Consider the following 13,750-nt stretch of genomic DNA (forward strand, 5'->3'; position numbering starts at 1 on the left):
AGGTAGGCAAACGCCAATTTACAGATATCGCTGTGTATCCTGTACGTACTGATGCTTCATTAAGGGGAGAATCGGTCAAATTGACAATGCAAGTCAATATGAGAATGTAGGAGACGACTGCCTGAACTGATGTCCTACGACTCAGGCAGATAGGGGTTGTAGATGCCTTGAGCAAACCCCAGTTCTTTGTGAGTTGAGGCACAGGACACCCACCATGGGGTATCGGTTGCCCTCACCCAGGGGAAATATAGAATTCCTAATGAGCCAAACCATCATGTCCTTGAAAGTTGGAAGAACACCAAGCATCTGGAAGAAACTCGGGCTAACTCAAGGAGAGAACTTACAAACTCCAGACAGCAGAGATGGGAATTTAAACTGTCGCCAGTGTCACAGTAGCAGACAGCCTCAGAAAAATGTGTCAAAAACCTTCTGCCAGAGAAATATTGTTCCTGATTTATTTGTGTATGTTATTCTCTGCGTTCACCAAAGGTTCACCAGCAGCCGTTGACCGTGAGTGATTCAAAGAAGAAGTTGTCACGGTCGGCATATGGCTCAGAAGGTAGAGCGTGTTGGCTGGTCACCGGAGGTTGCTAGTTCGATCTCAGGCTCCTCTTAGCTTAGTGTCGGGGTGTCTCTGAACAAGACACCTCACCCTCACTGCTCCCTACAAGCTGGCCGTCGCCCTGCATGGCTGACTCCGCCATCGGTGTGTGGATGTGTGCATGAACGGGTGAATGTGACGCAATATTGTAAAGCGCTTTGAGTGGCTGCTGGTTGGAATAGCACCGTATAAATGCAGTCCATTTACCATTATATATCTCAACCGAGTCTAGCTCTCGCCCTGGTTTTGCCATGGCTGCCATCCGTCCCTCCTGACATCTGGGACGGGTTGCGGGGCTCCAGCCGGCGTTCAGGGGAGGCGGGCGGCCCAGGGCCCCAGCATCGGCTCTCCGTCGGGGGGTTGTTCTGCATACTGAGCAGTCTGATTAGGCAAAGGAGCACCGTGGGGGGGCCCGTTGGAGAGGACCGGGAGGGAGACAGGCGTGACGGCGCACAGCCCCACAGCTGTCTGCCTCGTCTGGTCAGGTAAGTGGGAGGACGACCCGGCAAAGCCCCTCTCCTCGTCCTCCGCCCCGGCAGAGAGACGGCGGGATCAGGACTGACCGGGCGCCGCTCACACATTCACAATGCTAAATGGTAAATGGACTGCATTTACACAGTGCTCATCTAACTAGTGGCCACTCAAAGTGCTCTACAATTATTGCCTTACATTCATACACATTCACAGCGGAGTCAACCACACAGGGCGACAGCCAGCTCTTCGGGAGCAGTCAGGTTGAGGTGTTGCTCAGGGACATCTCGACAGTCGGCTAGGAGGAGCCGGGGATCGAACTAGCAACCTTCTGGTTTCAAGTCAACCCACTCAACCAACTGAGCCAGGGGACGTGAGTGGTTTTGCTTTGATGGAGGGCGGGGGGGTAATTGTTGTGATCCATACAATTGCAATGCTATAGATGAGGACATGACTGGCTTGTTGCTATTTGTTTATTAAAACAGATTGCCGACAACCCTAATTAATTTCCGACAGAGATAATGTTTTTCCCCTGCTCATAATTAATTTCTGTCTCGGGAGTGACAAGCCATGGTTTACCATTCCGCCCATAAAGATACCAAAACATGTATTTAAGTAAAAAATGTTTTGATGTTAAACTAAATTGGTAGGAGGAATTATGCTAACCCCAGCAAATCCAGAACCATAGCTCTGTTTGTTACTTACGATGGCCTTACAGACAACAATGGAACTCAATAGCATCGTAGCTGAGCAATCTCCCATTTAAAACCAATAATGTTTACCGCCACTCCATCAGCATTCCTGGTGCCAGTAGGACCGCAGCCAAACAAGAGCAACGCTCTCAGGTACCGATCACAACAGGCCTGTCTGTCCTCCACACAACGTCCCACGCAGCACATGACCGTCACATGATCGCCAGCCGTGTGGGTGTGTGTGTTTGTATTTATGTGTGTGTGTGTGTGTGTTTGTATGTGTGTGTGTGTGTTACTGTGTGTAAGCCATGTGTGTGTGTGTGTGTGTGACAGCCATGTGTGTTTGTGTGTGTGTGTCCACCGTGTGTGCATGTGTTTGTGTGTCAACTGTGTATGTATGTGTCAGCCATGTTTGTGTGTCATCCATGTGTGTGTGTGTGTGTGTGTGTGTGTGTGTGTGTGTGTGTGTGTGTGTGTGTGTGTGTGTGTGTGTGTGTGTGTGTGTGTGTGTGTGTGTGTGTGTGTGTGTGTGTGTGTGTGTGTGTGTGTCAGCCGTGTGTGTGTACGTGCTCCACACCCACACGCATTACGGTAACCGATGAGTGCTGTCACGGTCAAAAATAAAATCAGAGAGGCATAAATCAGACGATGATTGCGTAAATCTCCGGCGCGGCGGCGGCAGCGGAGTGACGGCGGAGGGTTTATGAGGCGCTGCGACTCACGCTGATTGCCCGGACTCCACCTTCACCGCAGCCCTCCTCCTCTAACAAGGTGGACAGGGTGAAGGGGACGGGTGGGCGGCCGGCAGGGCGTGTGTGTGGACGGAGGTGTGTGTGGATGGAGGTGAGGGTGGGGGGTGGGGGGGTCCTCTGGGGTGCTGATGAAGAAGAGACAACTAACGGGTGGAGGTCTGTAACTAAGGGGTGGAGATCTGTAACTAACGGGTGGAGGTCTGTAACTAACGGGTGGAGGTCTGTAACTAAGGGGTGGAGGTCTGTAACTAAGGGGTGGAGGTCTGTAACTAACGGGTGGAGTTCTGTAACTAAGGGGTGGAGATCTGTAACTAAGGGGTGGAGGTTTGTAACTAATGGGTGGAGGTCTGTAATTAATGGGTGGAGGTCTGTAACTAAGGGGTGGAGGTCTGTAACTAAGGGATGGAGGTCTGTAAGTAAGGGGTCGAGGTCTGTAACTAACGGGTGGAGGTCTGTAACTAAAGGGTGGGGGTCTGTAACTAAGGGGTGGAGGTCTGTAACTAAGGGGTGGAGGTCTGTAACTAAGGGGTGGAAGCGAAAATTCTCAACTATCCTTGCCCGTGACTCATTGCTGCGTCTCCTAGTGCACGCACACACATACACACAAACACATACCGTGCTCACACATGCACACACACACACACATACACACACAGGTTGACATGAGCAAAAAACCTAAGTGTAATCCCTGAGGAAGATTACACAGGGCGCCCACTAACACACACACTGCCACAGAAACACACACACACACACACACACAAACACACACACGCACACACACACACATACACACACTCACACACACACCATGGACGCAACACCCGGCCAAAGCAGGATCGCGGGCTGTCAGGGGAGCGTGAGGGGACATGACAGAACAGCGCAGAGAGGTCAGCCTTCCACCGAGTCGATAATGAAAGAATAATACGGCAGTAAGGCCGGCCGAGCGCTGCCCGCGATCGCTCATCTCATTAGCGTTGGCCCTAATGGCGCCCGTTTATGCTATGTGTTGGACACCCTTAATTAGGCACGGCCTTCTAAAAATAAACCGTCAATTAAGAGGCGGCGTGAGCGTACACGCTCTGGGGGCGCGGTGCTGCTGTTGGTGTTTTCGTTGGAGTAATTGAGTCAGGCGGTGTTGACACTAAACAAGACGCGTCCGAGCGATGCACGGCGCTCCGTCTATAGGGATGGCGTGCTGGAGGAGCGGAGCTAAAGGGCGAGGGCGGCGTGAAGACGGATGGAACGCGTTCATCCTGGTGTTGCAGGGAGGACGTGGCTGAGGGGGAGTGTGTTTGTGTGTTTATTGTTTATTGATTAAAAGGATCCCCGTTAGCTGTCACCAAAGTGGGACGAGCTAGTCTTCAGAGGGGTCAGAGATCAACACTTCAGAACAACATGGCCGACCTGAGGACGGCAGAGAGTTGGCGTGAGAGCAGAGGTCCACGATCGTCCTAAAGACGAGCAGAGACTGAAAAAGCGGGAAATCGCTGGAGAAAGTTAAACTCGTAGCGTTGCACATTGCGAGCAGAATGTTCGAGGTGAGACTCCGAGGTGGGCCTGAATAATTCAGCACTTAAAGAAAATAGGGTTTATTTTATGTCGCAATATAAGCTGCCCACCTAGTCATCCATTGGAATAGGATGCATTTTATTTGTTTACATTTTGTAAATAGCTTATATTCCATCATCAGTCCACCATAGTCCTACCACACCATTAAGGATAAAATTATATCAATAAAGAACAAACCCATCAAACTGTGAACCAGGCGAAAAACACAGCCCGCGATGCATTGTCTGTGTTTACACATCTATGTTATATAAATGATTTTCCTTTAAGAAGCTAAAACCCTCGCCAGGCAAACCAAGGGCCTGTGACTAATTAGCTTCCCCCGGCCAGGAGTGACATCGTGCAGCAAGAAATACCCCTAATCCGACACGTTCGCCGCGTATCTACAGCGCATCGTAAAGCTGTCAACACGCGACGCCGTGTTCAATCACATCGGATGTTATGGGACGGTATCGAGTGTGAACTGGTGTTCTCTGAGCAATGTCAGCGGAGGACACTACATCTTTGTTATGGTAATTACAACGCACTGAAATTATGCAGATGAAACAATGGAACGGGCCTAAGTTTCAGCGAGCAATACACTTAGGCAGAATGTCATATTTTCAAGCTAGTCATTTGGAAGACTTACTATGTCTTTAAAGAAATTCAAAACAAAACACCATGACAGAGAAAGTCTAATAGACTGAATATTTAAAAAAGGCACAATTCCTTCAGGGGAAAAGCCATTACGGCCTCGGTAGAGAGGCAATAACATTCAGTGGTATAATAGGTAGAAATATTCAAAGTCTGCAACCTTTATCTTGACGATTCCTTCTCTGCCTTTTTACATGGTGTCATTTCTTTTTTTAAGGAATTATTATAATGAAACAGTTTGGGGAACTTTAAATCGGCCACCTGTACTTTATAAGTCTTTCTCCTGGCAGCATATGTCTTCCCCAAATGAAAGGTGTTTTGAGAGGGAGAGGGGACTAATTCGTGCCTTGAATGCGCTCCATTTGGCCTTGTTTCCAGCCCTGCTCTGTCCACTGCCACGGATACCAGACACAGACCAACAGACACACACCAGCAAACACACACCAGCAGTCACACACCAACATACACACATCAACAGACACACACCAATAGACACACACCAGCAGACACACACAAACAGACACACAGCAACAGAACAGCAGACCTGTGGCCTTCAGAGACACACACACACACACACACACACACACACACACACACACACACACACACACACACACACACACACACACACACACACACACACACACACACACACACACACATACACACACACACACAGGCAGACACACACAAACACACACACACACATTCCACTCCCACACACAATTTAAGTTGCAATCCCTCTCTGTCTTCCTTTGAATCTTCCCACCCCCCTCTCTTCCTCTCTCTTTCCTGGTGTCTCTATTCCTCTGACTCTCCTAAACACCTTAATTCATACACAAACACAGCCTTATGATCACAGCCGCTTCCTCAGTCCTGTGGACGTCCCGCTCTTCCTAAAGAGTGCCTCCTGTATCGGGCGTTTGCACCAGCGTGCCTTTGGCCCAGAGATCTCAGATCGATATCTCGATCTCACTTATCATTAGACCCTCTCAAATATTGTGCATCCGAGTGTGTTGGGTTACTACTCGACTAAGTTTTAATACCTGACGTTTGTCCACACAGGCCCACTTTATTTTTTCTGTATCATTAGCATACATGGCCGTGTGATTGACCCTAATCATTATGGGTGGCCTCGGGTTGATTTCACTGTTTTAATGTATTCGGTTACTGCACTCTACAATGAAATATCTACGGCACAGTACAAGCAAACAGAAAGATACACAAGCGTCGACGCCCAACACACTCCCACACACACAGCCATGTGACCGTACCCGGTAGACCAGCGAGTCAATAAAATACACATTAGAAATACAGATGTGAAGGCATCTTCTCCTAACCCCGCTCTCATGTGTGTGTGTGTGTGTGTGTGTGTGTGTGTGTGTGTGTGTGTGTGTGTGTGTGTGTGTGTGTGTGTGTGTGTGTGTGTGTGTGTGTGTGTGTGTGTGTGTGTGTGTGTGTAGGCTGGAGGCCTGCCATCCTGGGTCTCCAAGGCCAGATCTTGAACCTATTCCCCAGATCCAGGCGCTGAGTCAAGGTTCAGCCGATTGCCGGCCGGGCTGAATTGAGCTCCAGTGATCTCTACTTGCGCTACTTTTTCTTCCTTTCGGTTTTTCTTTTTTATCACTGTCCTGTCAGGGGGGTGGGGGGGGGGTGACAGCTCCTCAAGATCAAGGTGACTTATAGGAGTGGGGGAGGGGGTGATTGTGGGGGGGGGGGAGGTAATGACATCATGGCGGTCAAGATCATTCCCATTTCGTGACAGATTACAGTGTTGGACAAGCTGCCACTCGCGTCGCGTGGCTGTGATGGCTCTGATAATTGGAGTGCTCATTGGGGTGGGGTAGCTTGGGGGAGGAGGCGCGGGGGCCGGACGGATGGATGCCGGGGCCCCAGTCGATGGATCGATACTGTGATGCTAAGCTGCAGGTACGGGCGCTAGCCGGAGCGTGTGGGTATCGAATCAAAAAAGAAGAAGGTCGTTGTTGCGATTGTATTTGCATTATCGTCCTCATCGTCCCGCCCTCCTCTCCTCTCCGCTTTATTCTCGTTGTCACTCAGTGGGAAATGTATTATGGGAGAGGAGAGCTCAGCCCTGATAAATCCCGGGGAGCCGCGGTGCCCCAGGCTGTATATATATGATGTACAGAAACTGACAGCGGAGAAAATGTACCTTCCCGGGCGCCATGACAGCTCAGATGCACCGGAGAGTGTGTGGCATTTATTGGAGTATTCGTTTTTGGATTCCGCCTTTTTATTGTGCTATTATTGTTTTATCTTCCTCAATCCCATTCCACTGATCTAACTATCAATTTGCCTCCTGTCTTCCTGGCAAGTAGACTCGCGGGCGGCCTGGCCGTCATTGTTCGGCATCAGGCGCCGGCCCCGGCAGGAAAAAAAAGATTTCATAATCATCGCTTGTGCTCCTTGCAAGTCAATAGCTGCGACTTTATCAGCGGAGAACACACAGCAGGTTGGTTCAGGGAGTTAATTGAATGGGAGAAAATGCAGCGCGCCGGCGCCACGCGCACAATGTCATTTTCATATCGCTCAAATGTCATCAGACCATGGGGGTGACAGCATGGGCTGACCACCTGTCAAGGCTCCCGCTGACGGCAGCCACTGAGCACCCTGGGCAACCCCCCCCCCCCACACACACACAACCGCTGCCGTCGCCCCATTTAAAGGAGCGCTGCGTTTCTTTGTGTTATTTCCAGACATTTTTACCCGGGCGGCTGCGTGCAGAACTAAGTTGTAGGGGGTGTCAGCGGGCTGTCAGGGGCTCAGCTGTTACTCAGAGGCTTTAGGAATGGATAGGTGTCGCCCTCGGCACCTGACATATATTACAGGAACTTCTGCTGATTAGTATGCATGGGGCTCGCACTCAGGAGTACAAATCCATTTTTGTAAAAGGGGAATAGTGCAGTACTGTATGTTGTACATGTAAACATGGTGCGTTGGTGGTGGAAATTGGGTTTTATTAATCCGATTGGGAATATCTCACTTTCTTTTCCGATCAAAACATACTCAGATATCACATATCGTTAGTCTCATAGCATAATTGCCTAAATCAAGATAAATCTTAAAATATAACCCGGGCAATTATGCTATGAGGCCAACGATAAATATCACAAAAATGTTGTCCACAAGCGATTGGTTCTACAGAAACACCTCAGTCTGAAGGCAGTCCCCACTCACATCTCAGGGGGTTCAAACCATTGTTTAAGGCGAGCCCATGCCAACCACTGCCATTTACGGCTGCAACCACTTCCCCTAACTGCCGTCCTTGCCTCCACCAATCGCCAAACTGCCTTTTTCCACTGGTCTGTGACCCACTTAAGCCAGTCTCTGCCGTAAGCAATTAGTCGATTTGGATCTAACTTTGTGACGGCTGCCCCAGACTCGGTATCACATTGCAGCCGGCGATGCAACAGCCAGTCACAATCTAGAGTGGTGCCGGATTTGGGTCTTAAGGAGTCAGAATGACCAGATCTAGCTTAGCCTGCTATTGCAAATGAGACTGCAATAAAATCCAATCATAAAAACTTAAGAACTATGTAAACACTTTTGCTGGAGACAACATCACATGAATGAAAATAACAGTGCAGGAGATGACGTTGGGTCAGGGTCACGGATCTGACGGGAGATGGTTGATTGGCCATCAATACCAGATAAGCTTAACCAGGATGTTTTCGCACAGAAAAAAGGGTCTCTACATGAAACTAAACTCTACGACCTCTAGTGAGGGCAACACACTACAACACTGGAGCCCCGACAACCACCCCAACGCAATAAATAAAAGGGGGAGGGATCGATACTTCTGGGCTCCATAGATGATCACAGGGAGATAGAATTCCTGTAGAATTTAATTGAACAGGAGTCATAGCTGGCAGGGGAGGAAACTCCGACGTCTGATATCGAAGGCCGAATTTCAATCCTCGAAGAACGGAGAAAAAAAAAACGAGTGACGAGACGACAGAGAAGAGAACGAGAGAGAGAACAAGGATGGAAGTCAAAGAACGGTGTTGCTGGCACTGAGGGAAAGCAGTGAGGAGTGAGGAATAGAGCGCAGACAGAGGGAGTAGAGTCTGGCGGAGAGTAAGGCAAGTGAGGAGGCTCAAGGATCCGTCAGCGGCAGACGTGAGGAGTGAGAAAACATGGCAAGGCAGAATAATAGTTACAGCGGGAAAGAGGGAGTGGTGAGGAGGAGAAAAAGAGAAATAGCCAATTAGCAAGAATACTGCAGGTGTGTTTTCTCTCTATAACCCCCCCCCCCACCCGTCTCCCCGTCCCCCGTCCCCATCACCATCTTCTACCCTGTCGAAGAGGGGGAGGGGGGGGATGAGGGGGTGGGGGTAGGGCTGTGCAGGCCTCAAAGAGCATGGAGTTGCTAAGGCAACCACCTGGCACGCTCTGTCTCCAGGGAAACGGAAATGTCACAGCTTAAGAGGTCTCACATAAAGTAAGCAGGGAAGAAAATGGCAGAGATAGAGAGACAGAGACAGAGAGGGGGAGAGAGCGAGAGAGACAGAGAGAGGGAGAGAGTGGGAGACAGAGAGAGACAGACAGAGATAAAGAGACAGAGAGAGAGAGAAGGGAGGTAGAGGGAGACCGAGAGAGAGACAGAGAGAAAGAAAGAGACAGAGAGAGTGGGGAGGAGAAAGAATTAAGAGAGACAGAGCGGGAGAGAGAGAGAGAGAGAGAGGGAGAGAGAGAGAGAGAGAGAGAGAGAGAGAGAGAGAGAGAGAGAGAGAGAGAGAGAGAGAGAGAGAGAGAGAGGGAAAGAGACAGAGAGGGGGGGAGAGAGTGAGAGAGAGAGAGAGAGAGAGAGAGAGAGAGAGAGAGAGAGAGAGAGAGAGAGAGAGAGAAAGAGAACATGCAGGTAAGAATGAGGAAACACAGCAGTGGAATCGTAGTGTAACGCCTTATCTTTGTGCCAAAGCTGTCACATTATCTATGGAGTTTCTGTAGAATCAAATTAATCTGCTGGCATTTCCTTCTGAGCCTCCCACTACTCCCTAACTTAGTTTACAGTCTGAGCAGATGACAAAGGGGACGCGCGGGTAATTTAGAGATGCTCCCTTAGTAATAATCACGGCAGAAACTCAAAACCCTCGTATCTGATGCCTGAACACAATACCGCCCGTGGCAGGGTCTCGGAGAACTAATCACATTTCATTTATTGAATCAAATATTTACCGTTGAAGAGGACCGGAGAGGGTCTGGAGGCGCTGCTGCGGGGTCGAGTCCCACCGCTGGCAGCCTCCACGGCGGGGTTGAATGTGACCGGGTTTAGCGCCCGGGCAGCCAAGCGACCCTCCAAATCACACATTAGCGAAGGCCAACCTGCTAAAAAGCCATTAACCTGAATGGTCACTGATTCCTCCATTATTAGCACAGCGCTGCGCCCTCACTCCTCCAGAGCTGCCCCGGCCTCGCACAGGTGCTGCGGCCCCCCCCCCCCCCTCCAACCCCCACCCCCCACCCCCCACCACCACCACCCTCCAGCCTCCTTCAGCCCTCCCCCCTCCCAGCCCCTACAGGCCCCGGCAGGGTAAACAAACTTCGGGGTGTTTTTCTGTGGCACCGCCACTTCGCCTGATCTATGCCACACATTATTGTTATTGGCGCTCCTGCTTTCCCCCCCGACTTTTATTTGTTGATAACTTATTTACTAATTGTGCCCATCTGGTCTTATTGACCTTTCGGAATTACCCTGTTGCTATGCGAAAAGAAATTGGAAAGAATAGAATAGAATCGCCCACGGAAATCACAGACGCCATAAAATGAGGGAGGAGGGAAAGTCTGTGTGTTTTCGTGCGTGATTGTGTGTTTTCATGTGAGTGTTTGTGTGTTTTCGTGTGCGTGATTGTGTGTTTTTGGTGTGTTTGTGTGTTTTGGTGTGTGTTTGTTTGTTTTATTGTGTGCGTGTGTTTTGGTGTGTGTTTGTATGTTTTAATGTGTGCCTGTGTGTTTTGTTTGCATGTTTGTGTGTTTCAATGTTTGTTTGTGTGTTCGGTGTGTGTTTGCATGGTTTAATGGGTCTGTCATTTTGTGTGCGCGTTTGTGTGTTTCTCGTGTGTACTTGTGTGTTTTCGTGTGTGTTTGCATGGTTTAATGTGTGTCTGTCATTTGGTGTGCATGTTTGTGTGTTTCTCGTGTGTACTTGTGTGTTTTCGTGTGTGTTTGCATGGTTTAATATTTGTCTGTCATTTTGTGTGCGTGTTTGTGTGTTTCTCGTGTGTGGCTGTGTGTTGTCGTGTGTGTCCATCGCGGTGTTAGTTTGAGGGCCGTGGGAGATGGAGACGGCCAGCTAAATGGGGCATTTCTCCAGCATGCTGTTGCATGTTTGACAGTGTGTGTGTCTGGCCATGCCTAATTTATTTCCCCCTTTGTCGTTGTTGTCTCCATTCCTCGGTTGATTAAACCAACCTCATGCGGCTATGCTCAACAAATAGTGTAATTGAGTACGACCTTGGTAAATGATATATCAGCCCTATCCTCCAAAAACACCACCTGCACCAGACGCACATCCACCATCACGCCACTCTGCGGGCCGCTGCACCAAACACAACACACATAAACAGGGGATTCGCCTCCGCAGCCAAAGTCATTTCTTGCTCGACCTTTCCCACAAATCACCGCAATGACACAGGGCTGGATGGATCACTGAAATGGGACACATTTGTATCACTTAGGCCTTTCATCAGATACAAGCAGATACTCATCTATTATTCCCCGCTTCCATTTGCAACTTTAGCACCTCAGACCCCGCACAGAGGGCAGAATAAGTGAACAAAACATCGCTATCTTTGCCCCATGTAGCAGTAGCATTAGAGCCCCTCTCCGTACAGAAGTCTCATTAAAATGCCATCCCGTCTCTGTGTCGTAGATGGAGGCAGGAGAGAAGGGGAGAGAGGAGGGGGGCCGGTAGTTTGTGTTCAAAGGGGGCCTGCCGCAGAAGATCTGATGGCTCTCTCAGCTCAATCTCGCTGGGATCTCTCGCGGGACACGGACGTCTGCGATGAGACGGCACCGTACCTAATGAGTCTGAGCTCGAGCAGGCCACTTTTTATACAAAACAAAACAAAGAGCTGCCCTCCATTCCCAGTTTGTTTGCTCTCACCAGGCCCACCTTCTTTTCTCGTCTGGCTGTCTGTCTGGCTGTCTGTCTGTCTGTCTGTCTGTCTGCCTGCCTGCCTGCCTGCCTGCCTGCCTGCCTGCCTGCCTGCCTGCCTGTCTGTCTGTCTGTATGCCTGCCTGCCTGCCTATCTGTCTGTCTGCCTGCCTGCCTATCTGGCTTGCCGGCCGTCTGGCAGGCTGCCTGACTGTCTTGCTGGCTAGCTGTTTTGCAGGCTGTCTGGCTGGCTGGCTGTCTGGCTGGTTGGCTAGCTGGCTGGCTGGCTGGCTGGCTGGCTGGCTGGCTGGCTTGCTAGACATCTGGCTGGCTGGCTGGCTGGCTGGCTGGCAGGCTGTTTTTTTGGCTGTTTGTCTGGCAGTCTGGCTAGCGGGATGGCTGGCTGTCGGTCTAGCTGTTTGTCTGCTGACTGGCCGGCTGGCTGGCTGTCTGTCTGTCTGTCTGTCAGGCTAGCTGGCTGGCTGTCTGGCTAGCTGTTTGTCTGGTGGTCTGGATGGCTGTCTGGCGAGCAGGTTGGCCGGCTGGCCGGCTGGCTTTCTGGCTTGCTGGCCGGCTACCTGGCTAACTGGATGGCTGGCTGGCCGGCTGGCTGGCTGTCTGTCTGTCTGGCTGGCCGGCTGGCTTTCTGCCTTGCTGGCCGGCTGCCTGGCTAACTGGATGGCTGGCTGGCCGGCTGGTCTGCACCGCGGAGCTGAGCGATGGGCCAGCCCCCAGCCAGTGTGTGACACTGATGTGTTCCTCAAGAGGGATGTGTATCCTGCAGGTAAACACCTGGAGGCTGAGGAATCACCCTCGCAGAGCGGGCGACAGGCACGCCGCTGTAGCCAGGGACGGTTAACAAAGTGAGACTCATCCTTCTGCCTTTCTCCACGCCTCAGACTGCCTCAGACGCGCCCGGTGTGACGGCGGACCGGCGCGCTGTGTGGCAGACGGGGGGGAGAGGAAGAGGGTCCACGCGTGGGACAGGACATGTTGAGGGTGTGTGTGTGTGTGTGTTTCATGTTCTGGTGTCCGTTGTATCCATTGAAATGAAATGAAATGGATGCACGAAAAAATCCAATGAAGAATTAACAGGCAGAAAATATTGGGAGTAATAGCAAGAAATGTTCAATCCCTGTAGAGCCATCTGGCTGATTATGAGGGCAAGATTATATTTGTAATTATGTGTGTGTGTGTGTGTGTGTGTGTGTGTGTGTGTGTGTGTGTGTGTGTGTGTGTGTGTGTGTGTGTGTGTGTGTGTGTGTGTGTGTGTGTGTGTGTGTGTGTGTGTGTGTGTGTGTGTGTGTGTGTGTGTGTGTGTGTGTGTGTTTGTGTGTGTCTCGGTGTCTATCTCTGTGAGTAAAAGCCCAGTGTGTGTGTGGGATTGAGCAGAAAGTCTGGGTGACCTCTGCCGAAGACATTGAAAGGACGGATGCTTTGTTAGGCAGCAGATCTCCCTTCCACGTCCCTCCAAGCGTGTCCGCCTCTGGCGCGGAGGAGGGATGGAGATGGGCTGATAAAAATAGGTCACACTGTCAATAAACAGCCCGGGAGAGAGGGGAGCAACAAGGAGGAAGGTTACCATGGCATGGAGGGGAGACGGACAGATGGGTGGACAGACTCTTCATCACCTCCACTGTACAGGGAGATGATAAGGCAACTGAGAAGGGGGGGAGGGGGGGGGGACAGGATACAGACAAAGAGGACGGAGCAGAACTAACCAGCTCCCCTCAACTCACACATGAGGTCGGAATCCGTTTCTGAAACTGGCTCTGAATTTCCCGTTCCACTCTCCACTGGTGAAACGATATGGAGTGGAAGGACCCCACTGGGGTTGGAGGGGGTCAGGCTACACACTGCAGCTCATTAAAACATCCCTCCTCCTGCTCTTTGACAAGCTCCCAGTGACAGTACGCCT

The sequence above is a fragment of the Gadus chalcogrammus genome, chromosome 14 (assembly GCF_026213295.1).
Source record: "Gadus chalcogrammus isolate NIFS_2021 chromosome 14, NIFS_Gcha_1.0, whole genome shotgun sequence".
Classification (NCBI taxonomy): domain Eukaryota; kingdom Metazoa; phylum Chordata; class Actinopteri; order Gadiformes; family Gadidae; genus Gadus; species Gadus chalcogrammus.